Source organism: Balaenoptera musculus, chromosome 13 (genome assembly GCF_009873245.2).
Source record: "Balaenoptera musculus isolate JJ_BM4_2016_0621 chromosome 13, mBalMus1.pri.v3, whole genome shotgun sequence".
NCBI classification, from domain to species: Eukaryota; Metazoa; Chordata; class Mammalia; order Artiodactyla; family Balaenopteridae; genus Balaenoptera; species Balaenoptera musculus.
The window spans coordinates 49,134,691-49,149,752 of record NC_045797.1 but is presented as its reverse complement, the minus strand read 5'-3'; the positions used below and the strand labels follow the sequence as shown (position 1 = coordinate 49,149,752).

The 15,062-nt window shown below is 37.3% G+C and overlaps 1 long non-coding RNA gene across 1 annotated transcript in view; it reads left to right on the top strand.

Moving 5' to 3' along the window:
* The window catches only part of LOC118906069, a 269,158-nt gene that overhangs the window by 204,605 nt on the left and 49,491 nt on the right, over positions 1–15,062 (top strand). The window contains exon 2 of the long non-coding RNA XR_005022407.1: positions 12,430–12,564. This is a non-coding gene — a long non-coding RNA (uncharacterized LOC118906069). The remainder of the gene's footprint in view (positions 1–12,429; positions 12,565–15,062) is intronic.

The window sequence follows — 15,062 nt, the reverse complement described above, 5'->3', positions numbered from 1 at the left end:
CAATTGTATTTTGCATCATATAGTCTATGAATATAGCTGTTGGCTGAGGTAGCCCTATGTTGGAAAAGATCAAACTGCCAACTGTTGGAAAGAGTGGCTGCACTTAGTGTGTGGAGTTAGGTATGGAGAAAAGAGGAAACTCAGTCATTTGTAAGGGGAGGGTGCTGGCCCCAGAGGGCACTGAAGGCTTGGAGTAAAAGATCCAAGAAATAGGACTAGGAGAAAAAGGGCCTGCAAAGAAAAGCAGGTAAACAGTTGTCTGACAAATTCCCCTGAAACTTATATGGAGTAAGTATAACAAATATACTTTAGTATGTATACTAAATATACTTCAGAGCCAATATACAGGAGCACTGATTGTGAATTCTTGCAGTACAAGTCTACGTCTCAGAAAATGCCTTCTTTGTTAAATGAATGTGTATCAGTTCTGAGGTCCCTATGGTCTTTGTTAATGTCCTCATTTTTGTTCTGAAGATGAAAATTACAATCTTAATGTATTATTAATATTCTCAGTGTTTTCACCCATTGACAAACCTTCACTTTGTTTCTCCCGTCAACTGCTACTGTAACACCAAGCCCCAAATCAAAGCTATCCATCACAGTCCAGAGTGGACCCTAATCAATGCCAGTAAATTTTAAAAGGCAGTGGCTATGGTACAAGATTATTAATTTTTAAACAGAAAAATAATACAGTACAAAACTGCAGCCCCTAGGGCCATGGTTAACAATGTTGACATTATGGTGCTTTGTTTAAGAAAAAATCATTACAGTCCCTTAAACATGAATTTGTTTTCATTAGAAATAAAAGACTACTACCTATATTTTCCATCAATCAACAAATATTTGTAGAATACCAGCTGTGTGTAAGATGAAGAACTAGGCATATAGTGGGTACCAGAAGGTATAAAAGAGCACAAAAGCACACAATTTTTTGCAAAGAGAAAACCTGGGGATAAAAAAAATTAACTTTATAAAAGAGATGATACAATTACTGAATGGCACATATAGACAGTGAACACTATAGTATCTGCAAGAGGGAAAGATTGATAACAGGCCAGGATGGTCAGGAAGTATTCAGTTGATCGACAGCCTGGTCTTGGTCTTGGATGATGGTCAGATTTGGATCAGCAAAAACATTAAGGATGGCATCACAAGCAAAGTTGGTGGCATGAGCAAAAATATAAAGGCAGGGCTATATAAGGAATGATTAGCAGGCAGTGAGGAAACCAGTCTGATTGGAGTGAAAGGATCATGAATAGGAAAACATGTAGATAACTTGATAAATATCATTTTAGAAGGAATGGTGAAAAGTCTCCAACTTCAGAATATCTAGCAGGAGATCCTGTCTGGATTTGTGTTCAATCTCATGAGGAATCATGGTCATGAATATTTTAACCTTTGTATTTCATCTGGCTTTACCATCTGTCTCTCCTTTTTAGTCAGTCAGTATAACAGCCGCCTCCACCATACACATATAAAAAAAGTTAAGTAAATAAATTAGTAGTTCTGGATAAACCATCAACCATATGGTCCAAGTACCTTGGTTTTGGGAATATGTATTTGATTAAGTGTTTAAGAATGACATCTGGACAAGCAGCAAAAACTCACAGCAGAGTGGCAGGGGATACTGGCCCTGGTGAGGGTTGAGTCTAACTGTTTTAAGCATTTAAATAGTAGGTTATTAAGTGTGATCTGCCAACAACTTACTTTGTTCAAATTTTCTCTCTCTGATTGTTCCAAGTTCAGGCTGTTATGGTTAGTGCCCAAAGAGTCCACCCTGTTTTGCTTCTATAAAACCCAAGGAATATTCAGGATTTAATCTAAAATATCTTCTGTATTCATCTTAATTATAGCATAACTTTAACTAGATAATGGAATTTTTTTCAATCTCAAATACCTAGACTTTTTTTTTTTTAATTTTATTTATTTATGTATATATATATGTATGTATTGGCTGCGTTGGGTCTTCCCTGCTGCGCGCGGGCTTTCTCTAGTTGCGGTCAGTAGTTGTGGCGCGTGGGCTCAGTAGTTGTGGCCCACGGGCTCCAGAGCACAGGCTCAGTAGTTGTGGCGCATGGGCTCAGTTGCTCCGCGGCATGTGGGATCCTCCCCGACTAGGGCTCGAACCCACGTCTCCTGCATTGGCAGGTGGATTCTTAACTACTGCGCCATCAGGGAAGCCCCTAGACTTTTTAAAATCATACTTTTAAGAAAAAAGGCAAATCATGTGAATATAAACATGCTATTTAGGGTTTTTTTTTGTTAAATTTTATTCAATTTTTAAAGGATACTTTCTCTTTACAGTTATTACAAAATATTGACTATATACCCTGTGTTGTACAATATATCCTTGAGCCTATCTTACCCTGTGTTGTACAATATATCCTTGAGCCTATCTTACACCATACTTTGTACCTCCCACTCTCCCATCCCTATTTGCCCCTCCCCCCTCCACTGGTAACCACTAGTTCTATATATCTGTGTCATCTTTTTTTTTTTTTTTTTTTTTTTTTAGTTATATTCACTAGTTTGTTGTATTTAGATTGCACATACGTGATATCATAAAGTACTTGTCTGTCTCTGTCTGGCTTATTTCACTTAGCATAATGCCCTCCGATTCCATTCATGTTGCTGCAGATGCAAAAATTTCATTCTTTTTTATGGGTGAGTAGTATTGCATTCCATTGTGTGTGTGTGTGTGTGTGTGTATGTGTATCACATCTTCTTTAACCTTTCATCTGTTGATGGACACTTAAGTTGCTTCCATATCTTGGTAATTGTAAAAATGCTGCTATGAACATTGGGGTGCATGTATCTTTTCAAATTAGTGCTTTTGTTTTTTTAAGGTATATATGGAGAAGTGGAATTGCTGGTCATATGGCAGTTCTATTTTTAGTTTTTTGAGAAACCTCCATACTGACTTCCACAGTGGGTTCACCAACTTACATTCCTATCAACAATGTAGGAGGGTTCCCTTTTCTCTGTATCCTTGCCAATATTTGTTATTTGTGTTCTTTTGGATGGTAGCCATTCTGACATGTGTGAGGTGATATCTCATTTTGGTTTTGATTTGCAATTCTCTGATGATTAGCAGTGGTGAGCATCTTTTCATGTGCCTGTTGGCCATCTTCATTTCCTTTTTGAAAAAATGTCTATTCAGTTCTTCTACCCATTTTTTAATTGTGTTTTTTTTTTTTTGATGTTGAGTTGTACAACCTGTTTATATATGTTAGGTCCCTTATTGGTAATATCATTTGCAAATTTTTTTTCTCACTCAGTAGTTTGTCTTTTCATTTTGGTGATGGTTTGCTTTGCTGTGAAAAAGCTTTTAAGTTTAATTAGGTCCCATTTGTTTTTGCTTTTGTTTCCTTTGCCTTAGGAGACAGCTCCAAAAAAATACTGCTGCGATTTATGTCAAAGAGTGTTCTGCTTGGGTTTTCCTCTAGGAGTTTTATAGTATCTAGTCTTGCATTTAGGTCTTTAATCCATTTGAGTTTATTTTTGTATATACTGTTAGAGAATGTTCTAATTTTATTCTTTTACATGCAGCTTTCCAGTCTTCCCAGCATGACTTATTGAAAAAAACTGTTCTTTCTCTATTGCATATTCTTGCCTCCTTTGTTGTAGATTAATTGACCATAAGTGCGTGGGTTTATTTCTGGGCTCTCTATTGTGTTCTGTTGATCTATGTGTCTTTTTGTGTGCCAGTACCATACTGTTTTGATGACTGTAGCTTTGTAGTATAGTCTGAAGGCAGGGAGCATGATTCTTCCAGTTCTGTTCTTCTTTTTCAAGATTTTTTTGGCTCTTAGGTCTCTTGTGCTTCCATACAAATTTTTTTTTAAAATATTTTATTTATTTATTTATTTATTTATGGCTGTGTTGGGTCTTCGTTTCTGTTCGAGGGCTTTCTCCAGTTGCGGCAAGCGGGGGCCACTCTTTATCGCGGTGCGCGGGCCTCTCAATGTCGCAGCCTCTCTTGTTGCGGAGCACAGGCTCCAGACGCGCAGGCTCAGTAATTGTGGCTCACGGGCCTAGTCGCTCCGCAGCATGTGGGATCTTCCCAGACCAGGACTCAAACCCGTGTCCCCTGCATTGGCAGGCAGATTCTCAACCACTGTGCCACCAGGGAAGCCCGAGATGTATTATTTTTATAAATTTTGTTCCAACTGGTAATTTAGATTCAGAAACCTAGGTATTTTAATTATGCTTTTATATTAATAAATGGTTTCATTTTTATAAACTAAATATTTGAACTTCAAACTTGTGTAATCTTGAAACCTAATGCATCTGGTGACGGTTGTCCTGTCTTTTACTCTTTGTTTTAAAGTAACTGGTATTTGTTCTCCCCCAGCAGCAGTAAAATCTCAGAGCGCAGAAAATACTCGGCAGCTGAGATGTGAAAAGCTAGTTAAGAATTACTCTCAGTTCTTAAATGTAAGAAGTGGCAGCAAGTATGTTTATGAGGAAATTGAGAAGGCAAATTTTTTTTTATATTTTAATTTTATTGGAGTATAGTTGATTTACAGTGTTGTGACCAGGGCGTGAACCCGTGTCTCCTGCATTGGCAGGCAGATTCTCAACCACTGCGCCACCAGGGAAGCCCCATCCATACAAATTTTAAAATTATTTGTTCTAGTTATATGAAAAATGTCATTGGTATTTTGATAGGGATTTCCTTGAATCTGTATATTGCCTTGGGTAGTATGGTCATTTTAACACTATTGAGTCTTCCAATCCAAGAACACAATATATCTTTCCATTTTTTTGTGTCACCTTCAGTTTCTTTCATAAGTGTCATAGTTTTCAGAGTACAGGTCTTTTGCTTCCTTAGGTAGGTTTATTCCTAGGTATTTTACTCTTTTTGTTGCAGTGGTAAATGGGATTGTTTCCTCAATTTCTCTTTCTGATCTTTTGTTGTTAGTGTATAGAAATGCAGCAGAGTTCTGTATATTAATTTTGTATCCTGAAACTACCAAAGTCATTGCTGAGCTCTAGTAGTTTTCTAGTAGCGTGTTTAGGATTTTCTGTGTATAGTATCATGCCATCTGCCAAAAGTGACAGTTTTACTTCCTTTTCAGTTTGGATTCCTTTTATTTCTTTTTCTTCTTTGATTGCTTTGGCTAGGACTTCCAAAACAATATTGAATAAAAGTAGCAAAAGTGGACATCCTTCTCTTGTTCCTGATCCTAGAGGAAATGCTTTCAGCTTTTCACCATTGAGTATGATGTTAGCTATGGGTTTGTCATGTATGGCCTTTATAATGTTCCCTCTATGCCCGCTTTCTGGAGAGTTTAAAACATGATTGGGCTTTGAATTTTATCAAAACCTTTTCCTGCATTTGTTGAGGTTATCATATGGTTTTACTCTTCAGTTTGTTAATGTGTATCACATTGATTGATTTGTGGATATTGAAAAATCCTTGCATCCCTGCAATAAATCCCACTTGATCATGGTGTACAGTCCTTTTAATGTAACTGTTGGACTCGGTTTGCTAGTATTTTATTGAGGAATTCTGCATCTATATTCATCAGTAATATTGGCTGTAATTTTCCTTTTTTTGTGATATCTTTGTCTGGTTTTGGTATCAGAGTGATGCTGGTCTCATAGAATGAGTTCAGAAGTGTTCCTTCCTCTGCAATTTTTTGCAATAATTTCAGAAGGATAGGTATTAACTCTTCTCTAAATGTTTGGTAGAATTCACCTGTGAAGCCATTTGGTCCTGAACCTTTGTTTGTTGGGAGTTTTAAAATTACTGATTCAATTTCTGTACTGGTAATTAGTCTTTTCACATTTTCTATTTCTTCCTGGTTCAGTCTTGGGAGGATGTACCTTTCTAAGAATTGTCCATTTCTTCTAGGTTGTACATTTTATTGGCATACAGTTGTTCATAGTTGTCTCTTATGATCCTTTGTAGTCTGTCATGTCAGTTGTCATGTCTCCTTTTCATTTCTGATTTTATTGATTTGGGCCATTTCCCTTTTCACTTGGTGAGTCTGGCTAAGATTTTATCAATTTTGGTTATTTTTTAAAAACCTAGCTTTTTGTTTTACTGCTCTTTTCTATTTTTTTAGTTTCTATTTTGTTTATTTCTTTTATGATCTTTATGATTTCTTCTACTAACTTTGGGTTTTGTTCTTTCTCTATTTGCTTTAGGTGTAAGATTTTTCTTGTTTTCTGAGGTAAGCTTGTATTGCTATTAACTTCCCTCTTAGAACTGCTTTTGCTGTGTCCCACAGGTTTTGGATCTTCGTGTTTTCACTTTCATTTGTCTGTATATATTTTTTGGTATCCTCTTTAATTTCTTCAGTGATCCTTTAGTTGTTTAGTAGCATATTGTTTAGCCTCCATGTGTTTGGGTTTTTTTTACAATTTTTTTCTTGTTGATTTTTTAGCCTCACAGTAGTATGGTTGGAAAAGGTGCTTGATAAGATTTCAGTTTTCTTAAATTTACTGAGGCTTGTTTTGTGGCCTAGCATGTGTTCTAGCCTGGAGAATGTTCCATGTGCACTTGAAAAGAATGTGTATTCTGTTGCCTTCAGGTGGAATGTTCTACAAATGTTAATTAAGTTCATTTGGTGTGATGTGTTATTTAAGCCCAGTTTTCCCCTATTGATATTCTGTCTGGATGATCTGTCCACTGATGTAAGTGGAGTATTAAATTCCCCTACTATTATTGTGTTACTATAGATTTCCCCTTTTATGGCTGTTAACATTTGCCTTATATATTGATGTGCCCCTATGCTGGGGGCATGTATAGTTACAATTGTTATATCTTCTTCTTGGATTGATCCCTTGATCATTATGTAGCATCCGTCTTGTTTGTTGTAACAGTCTTTATTTTAAAGTCTATTTTGTCTAAGTATTGCTACTCTGGTTTTCTTTTGGTTTCCATTTGCATGGAATACCTTTTTCCATCCCCTCACTTTCAGCCTGTATGTGTCTCTAGATCTGAAGTGAGTCTCTTGTAGGCAGCATATATATAGGTTATTTTTTTTTTTTATCCATTCAGCCACTCTGTGTATTTTGATTGAAGCATTTAGTCAAGTTACATTTAAGGTAATTATCAATATGTATGTTTTTATTGCCATTTTGTTAATTGTTTTAAATTTGTAGGGTTTTTTTCCCTTTCTTCTTTTGTTCTTTTCTTTTGTAATTTGATGACTATCTTTAGTGTTACGTTTGGATGCCTTTTTCTGTTTTGTGTGTATATCTATGGTTACCATGTGGTTTTTGTATAGTAGATCATACATATACATGATTGTTTTGTTTCTGATCTCTTAATTTCAAATGCATTTTTAAAAGCCTCCATTTATTCTCTCCTTCCCTCATGATTACTGTTTTTGATATCATGTTTTACATCTAATTTTTTTGTGTGTCATGTCCCTTAACGGCTTGTTGTGGATATGGGTGACTTTACTACTTTTGTCTTTTAACCGCCCTACTAGCTTTGTGTGTGGATGATTTCCTATCTTTACCGTACGTTTGCCTTTACCAGTGAGCTTATTCATTTCATCTTTTTTTTGTTTCTAGTTGTGGCCTTTTCTTTTTCACCTAGAGAAGTGTCTTTAACAATTGCTGTAAAGCTGGTTTGGTGGTGCTGAACTATTTCAGCTTTTTTCTTGTCTGTAAAGCTTTTGATTTCTCCATCAAATCTGAATAAGAGCCTTGCTGGGTATAGTATTCTTGGTTGTAGGTTTTTCCCTTTCATCATTTTAAATATATCATACCACTCCCTTCTGACCTGAAGAGTTTCTGCTGAAAAATCAGCTGATAGCCTTGTAGGAGTTCTCTTGTATGTTATTTGTTGCTTTTCCCTTGCTGCTTTTAATATTCTCTCTTTATATTTAGTTTTTGTCATTTTAATTATAATATGTCTTGGTGTGTTCCTGTTTGGATTAATCCTGTATAGGACTTTCTGGGCTTCCCAGACTTGGGGGACTGTTTCCTTTCCCAGGTTAGGAAAGTTTTCAGCTATTATGTTTTCAGCTATGTTCTCAGGCCATTTCTCTCTCTATTCTCCTTCTGCAACCCCTGTAATGTGACTATTAGTGCACTCGATGTTGTCCCAGACTTCTCTTAATCTGTCATCATTTCTTTTCATTCTTTTCTTTTTGTTCAGTGGCAGTGATTTCCACTACTCTTTCAGCTCACTGATCCGTTCCTCTGTGTCATTTAGTCTACTACTGATTCCTTTTTTCACTTCAATTATTGTATTCTTCATCTCTGGGTGTTCTTCATATTTTCCAGCTCTTTGTTAAAAACTTCTCACTTTTTGCTCTGTGCGTCTATTCTTCTTCTTAGTTCTTTATCTTTATGATTATTACTCTGAACTCTTTCTCAGGTAGATTACCTATCTCCACTTCACTATTTCTTCTTCTGAGGTTTTATTTTGTTCCTTCATCTGGAACATAATCCTCTGCCACCTAATTTTGTTGAAGTTGCTATTTGTATTTTTATGTATGTGGTAGATTAGTTATGATTTTCAACGTTGGGGAAATGGCCTTCTGTAGGCGATGTCCTGTTTGTCCCAGTAGCACACTCCCCTCTTGTCACCCAATCTCTATACTCTAGGGGTTCCCCCTAAGAGGGCTGTCTTTGTTCTTCTGTTTTGGTGGGCTATGTAGGCAGTCTGGTAGGCTTGGTTGGTCCCTAGCCCAGTTGGTTGCCAGGCCCTGCCTTGTGTGGATGCTGCTGGCTGCCGTTTAATGGGACCTGGTCACTAGGTGACTGGCTGTGGAACCCTAGGGGGCCCTGGGGCTAGTGCTGGCTCACTAGTGGGCAGAGTCAGGGTCCTGAAGACTCCAGGGCTGTTGCTTGCCCACTGTCAGGTGAAGCCAGGTCCTGAGGTTAGTGCCTGATTACTGGCAGGCAGAGCTGGTTCCTGGAGTCCAGGGATTCTGGAGCTTCTTTCACATGTTTTTTTTTTGGGCGGGGGGTGTATGGTTCCTGCCACAGTTGGGTATGGGGTCCGGTGTATCCTGAAGCTTGCGTTGGCCTGCTAGTGGATAAGGCCAGTGCCCAGCTGGCCCCAGGGTAGGGTCTAGCTGCTGTGGTGGGCTAGGTCCACAGGCTGCAGATTGTAGTTTCTTGCATCCAGTGTTTGCCCCCTGGTGGGTGAGGCTGGTCTAGAGGCTTGTGAAGGCTACCTGGAGGGAAGGGCTGGTATCCACCCACTGGTTGGTGTAGCTGGGCCGGGCCATCTTAGAGGCTGTCTAGATGTGGCTGTGGGTTGAGGAAGTCTTTAGGCAGCTTGTCTGCTGATGCGTGGGGCTCTGTCCCTGACCAGCACTAGTGCCTACAGGCTGTTGGGTGTGGCCAGGTCTTGGAGCTAATGAGTCAAGATGGCAGCCACCAGCAGCAGTGTTCATGGAGTAAAATGTTTCCAAATATTGCTGCCACCAGTGTCTACGTCCCCATGGTGAGCCGCAGCCACCCCCCACCTTTCCAGGAGACCCTCCAAGACCAGCAGGTAGGTCTGGCCCAGGCTCCTATCCAATTACTGCTTTTGCCCTGGGTCCCAGTGCATGTGAGATTTTTTGTGCGCCCTTTAAGAGTGAAGTCTCTTCACTCTTATACTGCAGGACCACCCCTCTTTTTTTCTTTATGTCTTTAGTTGTAGAAGGTCTTTTCTTGTAGGTTCCATCTGTTTCATCAATGGTTGTTCTGCAGGTAGCTGTGATTTTGTTGTGCTTCTGAGAGGAGGTCAGCTCAGGGTCTTTCTAGTCTCCCATCTTGGCTGCTCTCCCCTTGTTTAGTATTTGGTGAACAACAGCAACTTACTATATCCTGGGCTCAATACATACTAAACTCATTCTCCTGTACTTATTTTACCTAGAGCATTGATGATTGGAATTGATGTTCAGAATGATGACTCCAAGAACTTTTAGGACTATTTATCATCAAATAACTATTCAATCCCTCATGGAATGAATGAAGGTTCAGAAAGTTGGAATGGCTCTCAACAACCTATAATTCTTTCAGATACCTTACCTTTCATAGTTTCACTACTTTCTCCTACGCAAATGACTTCTTTACTTACATCCTAGTCCTGGCTTCATTCCCAACTCTCAGTTCCACGTTTCCACCTGTCTACTGTCTACCATCTCCAAGCTTCCCTCTCATCACAGTAAATTAAGCAGGCCAATTGTCTGCTGTCATAGAGTTCATATGCTGATTGAGAAATAGCACAAATAGGAGTATGTTATAATATCACATGGTGATTAATGCTGTGGGTGGTGCTAATTTTAGATAGGGTTGTCAGAGAAGGCCTCTTAGATAAAGTGCCAAGGTGTGAACATAATAAGAAAGGCATGGAAATAACTAGTAGAAAAATTTTCCAAGCTGAAGAAAAATGTCAAGAGCCCTGAAGTGGAGTATATTTTGTGAGTTTGACTAAAAGCAAAGAGGCCAGTGGGAAGGAAAACCAGTAGTTGGGCAGTACTGCCTCTATTAGATCTATTTTTTTAATTTTGAGATATAGTTGACTGACTTATTATATGTTTCATGTGTACAACATAGTGACTCAATTTTTAAATGTTATACTCCATTTACAGTTACTGTAAAATATTGGCTATATTCCTATGCTGTACAATATGTCCTTATAGCTTATTTATTTTACACATAATGGGTTTTACCTCTTAATCCCCTGTCCCTATTAAATCTTATGGGAACTTGGTTTGATCCTTTCTTCTTTCAAAACATCAGTCATAACACTTTTACACCGACCTTTCAGAGTCTTCTCGTTTTCCTTAAACTGCTCTGTCCCCGCACTCTGTGCGTTAAACCCCAACTCCTAACATCTTCTTAATGAAGATTTCTCAGTTACTCCCACCCGTATTGAATGATTCCTTTCCTGAATTTCTGCAGAAATATTGGCCTTCAGCACACACACTTTAATACAATGAACAGTTTTCATATACTCCCATTTTCTCTACTCACATTGTGAATTCCTTAATGCAGATACACATCTATTTTACTCTATTAATTTAGAGAAAGAAAAGAGGATTCATACAACTTATTGATAATACTTACATACTACTGGGTACTATATAAGATTATTATAATAATACAGAGGAATTACCTGTTAACCTTTAATTAAATAGAAACATGATTCATCACAACTCTGTATTTATTGAAAACCTCAAATTGGTAGAAATTTAAGAATGTTAAAATCCCTTTGAGTAAAAGAAATTGGAAATTGCCATATTTGTATTATATATATGCTATACATATTTATTTATAACCATCTGTGACATATACAAACACATTTATACAAACTTGATATTCATTTTAATACTTTTCCAAATAAGGATATTCAACATTTATTAAGCATTTGATAGCTTTCAAAGCATATTCACATGTTATCATATATGAGTCTCAAAGCAGCCTGTGAATTACTAAGCAGGGTATTGTTTCGTTATTATTAGAGAAGTTAAGTGACTTGTCAGAGATCATGCACCTGGCGAGTGTCAGGCTATACAGTCCCTAAGCCATTGTTTTTTCCACTATAAGCCAGAAATGATCTAAAGGTCTGCATTTCTTCTGATTATTCCATCATTCTGTCTTTTATATTGAGAGAGAGAAGGAGAGAATAAGCAAGGGATGTGGGGTTAGTTGAATTTTGAGCTGGTTTATTTTAGATAATATTTACAAACAGTATCTGTAGTGGATCAGATATGCAGTTCTTATAAATTGAACTGAATATGGAAAACCCAGTTGCTGGCACATATAGGCACTTCATACCTGTTGATGAATGAGAGTGTTGCCAAATTTTTCTAACTTGAGTGCTTTTGTTTGTTTTTTTTAGAGAATTCACTTATCTTTTCCCACCTTTGATGGGCTAAAAATAATCACATACAAATTTAAGGAAAAAAACCCTATATCCACTGAGGTTTTATGAGGGAGCACAGAAAACATGCTTTTGATTACTGCCTAACTGCATCATGTCAAACATTGTGGTTACATTCTAGAAATTAGCAATGTCAATGTGGAATTATCCATGCACTCCTTGGCATCAAGATGCAGCTAATGTCAAATTAAAGTAGCTAAGCATGATGGATGATAATAAAGAGGAGACTTGGGGGAAGCTGTTTATGGGTTGTTCTCAGAACTGCCTAGATAAAAAAGAAAGAATACGCTCACATTGTCATATACTATACCTCAAATGCACAGTCACCAATATTTGATAATTACATGAATATATCAACCAACTTAGAGTTGTAAAAACTTCTCCCATCCTTGGGGATGCTGCACCCTGTTGTTATCATTTAAGAAGCTTTCCAGTGGAACCATTTAATATAGATTGCTGGTAAATAAGTTGAGGCCCAAGACTGGTGATTATTAACGTTCCTCTTTGTCCAATATATGTAGTTTCATTATTGGGACCCATCATATATATTGACATAACATTGATATTATTTTTTATAGGATCCGGGAAGTTGATTACAAAGAACCTCTTATCTCCTGCATACTCAACCTGTTCTCAGCAATACTGTCAGTCCTGCACACCACAGCCATTATTTCCTGTGGCTTCTGCCCTTTCACTCTGCAGCACAAAAATAGGTAATTACTTTTTTACTTTACTTTTTATATGTTTACAAATTCTAAAAACAATAATGACTTTCAGGTTAGGCACCACTGGCAGTTTAAGTAACCCCTTTTAAAAGGTTTGTGGTTCTACCTCAGGGCCTTTGCCAATTCGATAGGTCATTAAATTCCTGAAAACACTATTTTCATTTGACATCATGGCCTCTATGGAGAATGTGAGCTGTTGGTACATTCTCCATCAAATACTTGAGAGTAACTTCTGAGCCTGTATCTTGATCAATAACTTGGGATAGATTCACATTTGATATCATGACATTCAGAAATCTCCTAAGTCACTAAAGCTCTCATCTGAGCCCTTAATGAAATGTGATCATCTATCTATTGATTGACCCATTGATATATAGATCAATCAATCTACCCATCTATCATCTCTGTGATTTCTTTTTCACCTGAAACCAAACTGGATTGCTGTTTGTACAAAAGTTTTGGAGATAGATGTTTTTAAAGTCCTTGTCTTAGTCTGCCCAGGCTGTCATAACCAAATACCACAGACTAGTGGCTTAAACAACAGAAATTTATTTGTGCATAGTTCTGGAGGCTGGAAGTCTGAGATGAGGGTACCAGCGTAGTTGGCTTCTGGTGAGAACTCTCTTACAGGCTTATAGATGGCAGCCTCCTCGCTGAGACCTCACATGGTGGAGAGAGAGAGCTCTTTGTTGGCTCTTTTCGTAAGGACAATAATCCTATTGGATCAGGATCCCAACCTTATTATCTTATTTAACCTTAATTACTTGTAGGCCTTAGTTCCAAATATAGTCACATTAGGGCTTCAACATATGAATTGGGGGAAGGGGGGGAATACAATTCAGTCCATAGCAGTCCATTATAGTTTTTGCACTTCAAAATGTTAGTTTATAAGTATGAGAAAAATATCCACAGACAGCATTCTGAAGAAAGTTAAATTTTCTTCTCACAAACTGAGATGAAATTCAAATCTGTTGGTCAGAGGACAGCTCAGTTACATCTTTGTTACACTGCACAAAATGTACTCATTTTTCCACAGTCACAGAATTGTTCTATGTAAATTTGCTTCAAAATATTACTTATGGCTTGCTTCTATCAAACTCACCATATAGGAAATTTAAATGCACAAGTGAATTTCAGGGAGACTTTGAAGATGCATGTTACATATAAAATTACATTAAATATACACAGGGAGAGATAAGGATATCATTTTAATTGGATGTGTAAAACTATCTACCTACCTATCTGTATCCATAGGACATTTGTACAGATAAAGTATGTCAAAATGTGCCCTGAAACTCATAAATTACATGACCCAGTATGGTGAAGAATTTCGTATAAATATACCAAGGTTTAAGAAAAATGATTTTTATAAATTCCAGGATTTAAAAAGTTATAAAATTAATAATTGTGATATGTTAAAAACATGGTAGAATTTTTCAAACTGTGTACTCTACAGTGCCTTAAAAATGGCACTTGAGCTAGAAAAAAATAGAGCTAATTGATTTATAAATAACAGTTAAGAGACATATTTATAACTGACAGTTATGAATGCCTTGTACTCTCTCTCCTGGCATTTATTAGATGTTATCTAATAAATAGTGACAGTGTCATGGAGACAAAAGATTCAGATAGACCTGAATATGAATTCTGGGTCTACCAGTTGATTTGCCATATGATTGTGGACTCCTCACTTAACTTTTTCGTAGAGCTTCTGGGTAGACTAATCTTTTCTAAAATCTATTTAAAGTACCTAACACTGTGCCTTGCACATAGTAGGTATTGGATATACATGTTAGTTCCCTTTCTTCCCTCGCTCTGTTACTATCACACTGAATATAATACAAAGCCATAGTGTAGATTAAAGCATTTAGGTCATCAACAGTGCTCACATACATGAGCTCAGACCACCTGAGCCTATGGCTATAAAAATAAGATAGAATTACCTGGAAGGTATGGGTCCTGTCAACAAAAAATTAATCAGTTGATGATGTAAGAAAGAAATGGAAAATTTTATTCAAGGCAAATTTGAAGATTATAACCCAGGAAGAGCATCTCAGAAAGCTCTGATAACTGTTCTGCCCGTTAGAAGTCAAGGTACAGTAATACAAGTTTTTTGAGACAGAAGGCTATACATTAAGTGACGTATTATTAACAGTTTACATACTTCAGATCTTAGTGGCCCCTTACAAAGTCAAGAAGGAATGCTATCTATCTTTTAAGGAGCTCTCTGTCTTGTTGCTGCTAGGAGAATGTTGCTCTTTATGCTTGAGCAGGTATGTTTGCTGATGATGGGGGAGGTCAATGCAATGCAGATATACAATGCATAGTAGGGGGGAGAGAGGAGGCCAAAGGGCAGAGAAAATTTTAAGTATTGCTTATCTTGCCATAAAATATGGATTTCATTTCACAACGTCCCCCTGTTAATCATTAATCTTTCAATAGAAAGCACTAGGTGATCAAATATTTGGCCCCTTGAAGTCAAAGCG